Below are 6,000 nucleotides of genomic sequence, written 5' to 3'. Positions count from 1 at the left end.
GAAGATAAGCCTATAATAGCCGCTGACCGGTGGCATTGACTAGACTGACGACAAAGGTAAATAATAGCAACAGCAATAACGGTAACGTGGCCTGAGTCCAGGTTTGCTGGCTGCTGACCCGTTTCAATCACCCTCTGCAGCCAGTTTCAGTCTCTTGCACTCTGTCGAGGTGAAGATACACTCAGAAGCCAAGTCCCCAATTAGGTTGTTTGGAATTCCTAACCAGTGCAATTAACAGATCCCAAACACCGTTAATTATGTTTCCCATGGCCAGTGTACACAGAGGCTGATCGATCCGCCCTGTGCTGCCAATTATGGAGGCACCACAGCATCAGGGCTCCTGGTGGGCTCCAAGTAAGGCTTCAAGAAGATCCACCAGACACTTCCCTGGTGGTCCAGTGGTTAAGAACCCATGCTTCCACTGCAGGGGGTGTGGTTTCAATCCCTGGTCAGGGAACTAGGATCCCACGTGCTGTGCAGCTTGGCCAAAAAATAAAAATAAAAACTTACTTTGCTGTATGGTTTTTCCTATAGTCATGTATAGATATGAGAGCTGTACAATAAAAAAGGCTGAGTGCTAAAGAATTGATATTTTTGAACTGTGGTGCTGGAGAAGACTCTGGAGAGTCCTTTGAACAGTAAGGCAATCAAACCAGTCAATCCTAAAGGAAATCAACCCTGAATATTCATTGGGAAGACTGATGTTGACGCTGAAGCTCCAACACTTTGGCCACTTGATGTAAACAGCCAATTCATTGGAAAAGCCGCTGATGCTGGGAAAGATTGAGGGCAGGAGGAGAAGGGGACGACAGAGGATGACATGGCTGGATGGCATCACTGACTCAGTGGACATGAGTTTGAGCAAATTCCAAGAGATGGTAAAGGACAGAGAAGCCTGGCATGCTGTGATCCATGGGGTGGCAAAGAGTTGGACATGATTGAGCAACTGAACAAAAACTTTGCTGTATACCTGAAATACTGTAAAAGCAACTATACTTAAATTTTAAAAATTAAAAAAAAAGCAGACTCACCAGCCTGCCTTTGAGGTGTGGCACCATTAAGCTCAAGTGGGCCAGAGCCAGACACTCAGACCTAGAAAGCAGGAGGTCATGAGACCATGTCACCTGAGAGGGAGCAAGTGTCCTGACTCCTGTGTGTGCCACTGTGTGTGAGCATGGGGTGCGTGCCCGTGTGTGTGCAGGATACGTGACTCCAGGCACACGTGTGCAAGCAGGGGCAGGGGCAGGACCAGAGGGATCTTTGAAGGTGTAAGTACGTGTGCCTGTGTTGGAGGGCTAGGTGTCCCTGTGCGTGTGGGTGCATGTAGGTGCATAGAATAGGCTGAGTGTGGGAATGTGTGTGAAAGAAGTGTGCAAGTGAGTGTGGGGCCCAACCAGGAGCTCACAGAGTCCTGGGAGAGACAATGTTTGTGGACTGTGTAGAGTGCTTCAAATTAGAGATGTATGGGGGGACTCCTCTTGGTCCAATGGCTGAGACTCCTGCTCCCAGTGCAGGGGGCCAGGGTGCAATCCCTGCTCAGGGAACTAGGTCCCACATACCACAACTAAAGATCTCTCATGCCACAACAAAGAGCTGGTAGCGCCGAATAAATAAAATACTTTTTTAAAAAGAGAGAGAGGCATGTGGAGTGACAAGAGTATGTGTCCTCTTTCTTAACTCTTCCTACTTAAAGAAAGTTCTTTTCACTTTATCTCCATAGCCCAGAGAAAAAGAACAAACTTCCCCCTGGAGAACCTAGCACAGAAAAGGGAGTACTTTTTTAAAACTACTGATTGGATGAATGAATGGGCACTGGAGAACCAATTCATGGTTAGCACTCAAGCCCCCAGCTGCCAATCCAGTGCCCATGGCAGACATCACAAGTCAATTCCAGCATGCTAGGCCATGGATCCCTGATTCAGTCTCTATATTCTTAAGTCAACAGCCCAGGCAGCCACCTCCAATCAACATCAGCATGGAAGAACAGATGAGATTTAGCTGAGCCTGTTTTGCAGATGAGGAAGTGGCAGCTAAAGAAGGTCCAGGGAGAAGTCCATGTGGACCAGCTGGTATCCTCTGGCTGCCTGCTTTACCCAGCCTCTCCAGAAGTTCCAGAGAAGCCCTTGTCTGGCTGGGCAGGCTGGGGTGCCAGGGAGGAGCACAGCTGGGAAGCTGGCATCGGTCCCTTGCAGCACTGCCTGTCCGCACTGTGTTCGCCACTCTGGCGACGTCCCTGCTGTTTTCCGTCGCCCTCTCCCCACAGCTGCTCTTTTGAAAGCCCTGCATGGGAAGCTGTTGATGCGTCTCTCTGTTCCCTTTGCAGACCATTGTCCTCTTATTGGCGCCAGCCGTGTTCTTCTCTTGGCCGCTTAATTAACAGTATTATTAATGCCAAGAGGAAAGAGTCACCCAGATCCTTTCTCATAGCAACTCGTGCTTGTGAATATGAGCTGCAGGCAGACAGGAAGCAAGGGCTGATGCCAAGAGGTGCCCTCCTCCCCACCCGTGGGGCCTTTTACTTGCCAATGCCCAGCTGGACCCTTGGCTCTGACTCCCAGGGGCAGCCATCGGGGGTCAAGGAGGAGATGAAAAGTGAAAGTGAAAGTCATTCAGTCATGTCTGACTCTTTGTGACTCCGTGGACTATACAGTCCATGAAATTCTTCAGGCCAGAATACTGGAGTGGGTAGCCTTTCCCTTCTTCAGGGGGTCTTCCCAACACAAGGGATCAAACTCAGGTCTCCCTCATTGCAAGCAGATTCTTTACCAGCTGAGTTACCAGGGAAGCCCAAGAATACTGGAGTGGGTAGTATATTCCTTCTCCAGCAGATACCCAGGAATCGAACCGGGATCTCCTGCATTGCAGGCGGATTCTTTACCAGCTGAGCTACCAGGGAAGCCCCAAGGAGGAGATGGTTTGCAGCAAATCTGTCTGGAGGTCCCCAAGCCTGGTTGATAAACCCTGCTCTGAGCAACGGGAGCAAGTTAAATCTTTGGGGAGAGGGGCTACGGCCCCACCCCTGGGATGAGGTGGAAGACAGTCTTGTCTTCTACATGCAGAGAAGAAGCAGTAGATGGAAAGCTGCAAGGAGCTGTGTGACCCTGGGCCAGCTCACCACTGTCTCTGTGCTCACTCTCTTCTCTGTGAAAAGTGCTTCCCATGCACATGTTCCTGGGCTCAGCCCCTGCGTGTCTGGTGTCAGCTATCTCTGGTTGCAGCGATCTACTGCTACATTACAGATGCCCCCAAAACGTAGTGCCTTAAAACAAGAACATCTTGTGTGTGCTTGAATCTGTGATCTGTGCAGGGCTCCACACGTATACTCCACAGCTGCTCCACATAGCATCAGCTGAGACAACTCAGCTGTGCTCTGGGGGAGCAACTTTCAAAGGGGCTTACTTGCATGGCTGGCAGGTTGGTCCCAGCCATTTGCTGGCAAATGGGCTGGGGCTGTACCCCAGACAGAGTTGGGTAGCCAGGAGGGAGTGTGTCTCCATTCCTCTCTGTAGGCTGCCTGGGCTTCCTCACAACACGGTGGCTGGGTTCTGAGGATAAATATCCAAAGAAAACCAGGCACAAGTACATGGCATTTTTATGGCCTAGGCTTGAAAGTCATAGCATCACCTCCACTGTACTCTGTTGGTTGAAAGTGAAAGTTTTAGCAGCTCAGTCATGTCTGACTCTGCCGCCCCATGGACTGTAGCCTGCCAGGCTCCTCTGTCCATGACATTCTCCAGGCAAGAACACTGGAGTGGGTTGCCATTCCCTTCTCCAGGGGAATCTTCCCAACCTAGGGATTAAACCTGGTTGAGGCAATCACAAATGCCCACCCAGTTTCAAGGACAGGGGATTTAGACTCTGTCTCTTGCTAAGGGATATCGTTGTGACTGCCTTCGGAAGATGTGGTTGGTCACCTCCTTCAAGACAGCTGTGAAGCAGGTATGATTCTTATTCCCATTCTACAGATAAGGAAAAATGAGTTTCAGAGAAGTTAAGTAATTTCCCCAAGGTCACACAGCTAAGTGAGTGAGCAAAGATTTGAACATACGCAACCTGACTTGAAAACTTAGGGCTTTGGTCTTTTTATTTTTCTTTTTTAGATGCAAAATTCTTCTTTCTAAGAAAAATCTTCTGGGAAGAGACCTGTAAAGGGAGGCAGGGAAGCAGTGAGGGGAGAGCCACGATCCCATTTGGTCTTCAGGAGGAGTCCTTGGCCGTGGTATGGATGATGGATTTGGGGGTAGGGGGAGTGCGGCTGGACTGGAGGGGTCATCCTGGGGCTGCAGAGCAGGGCAGTGCCATCTGCCCTGGTGCTCAGCGGGGATGGGCACTCCCAGTGGAAAATGGAGTGGAGGGTCCCTTGTCCTCAGGAAACTCCAACGAGACAGGCCCAGGGAGAGAGGAGCTGAGACGTGACAAAGAGCAGGTGACTAATCAGAGCCCCCCCTCACCCCAAGCTGCCAGCCGGGCTGCTCTGACGTCAGCCTGAGGCCTCTGTCTGCCCGTTCGTCACTTCCCAGAACGCCTGGGCTGCTCCTTATGTGGTGGCTTTGACGTGAACACGTCTTTCCTATAAAAAGAAGGGTTTAAAAATAGCCAACTTGTCATGAGGTGTAGGGAAGAGAGACACCCCCTCCCCACCCACAGGAGTGAGGTGGAAAGTCCCCATCGCTTGGCAAAGCTGTGCTCATCACTGCCACCCCCTCCTCACCACCCTGAGCCACTCAAGGCAAGTTCGCGGAGATTTACTAAAGTAACTCAGGAATCTTCCTGCTACTTTAGGCAAATCATCCTGGTGATCAATGATATGACAGCTGCCAACTTCTCTTTCTCTCTCCTCTTAGGGATCAGTGAGGCTGAGAAGAAACACCTGAAGTCATCCAGGGGCCAGTTGGCATCCAGGGGAGCCCACGGGTATGAGCATCCAGGGAAGTGCTCACAGACTGGCTCTGGACACCGGTACATCTAGGTTCAAATCCCCTCCCTTTCCCTCCCCGCCAGGGGGGTCTTGCACAAGTGATTGGACCTCTCCGGGCTTTGGTTTTCCCATCTGTAAAATGGGTCCCGATGAGAGTTGGACCATAAGGAAGGCTGAACCTGGAATAATTGATGCTTTTGAATTGTGGTACTGGAGAAAGCCCCTGAGAGTCCCTTGGACAGCAAGAAGATCAAACCAGTCAATCCTAAAGGAAATCAACCCTAAATATTCATTGAAAGGACTGATGCTGAAGCTGAAGATCCAATACTATGGCCACCTGACTCGAAGAGCCAACTCACTAGAAAAGACCCTGATACTGAGAAAGACCGAAGGCAGGAGGAGAAGGGGATGACAGAGGACCAGATGGTTGGATGCATCACCGACTCGATGGACGTGAGCACCTGTGCAAATTCCATGAGATAATGAAGGACAAGGAAGCCTGGCGTGCTGCAGTCCATGGGGTTGTGAAGAGTCAGACAGGACTGAATGACTGAACAACAACAAGACGGGTCCCATAACACAGGGAGACAAGAGAGGCATTGGTGAAGAGGGGAGAGGAAGATGTGGAAACATCTAGAAGGTTGGAGCTGGAATCCCCCTTGTCCATCTTGCAGGTCCAACGAGTGGCCTGCTTCCCATGCAGACATTCGGCAAAGAGCATGGCCCACGGGAACAGCCTGAGCACCTTCAAGCTGCTTGATGAATGTTCCATTTAGTGCAATAAACAACACAATTACTCAACTCCTGCAAACTCCACTCTGAGGGCGGGGGGCGGGGGCAGGCAGGACAGGCCTTCTGAGTCAACCCTGCTATTAATTAAGGCACTGAGGCACAGTTCTAGAAGCCTATGTCACACCTTCTAGCTGCTGAAGGGTGGGGGTGGGGGTGGGCGAAGATGGTATCTCGTGGCCCTTCATTATGGCACCCACAAAGAAGACACAGCCAGAGATGGCCTAAGAGAGATACCCTCCCCTTCGCGTGCCCTTGTCTCTGCTTGTTCTCTTGGCCCCAATAAATCCTCA

This window comes from Bos indicus x Bos taurus, chromosome 17 (assembly GCF_003369695.1).
Source record: "Bos indicus x Bos taurus breed Angus x Brahman F1 hybrid chromosome 17, Bos_hybrid_MaternalHap_v2.0, whole genome shotgun sequence".
NCBI lineage: Eukaryota > Metazoa > Chordata > Mammalia > Artiodactyla > Bovidae > Bos > Bos indicus x Bos taurus.
The sequence above is the reverse complement of the archived record's forward strand: the minus strand, read 5'-3'. Positions refer to the sequence as shown.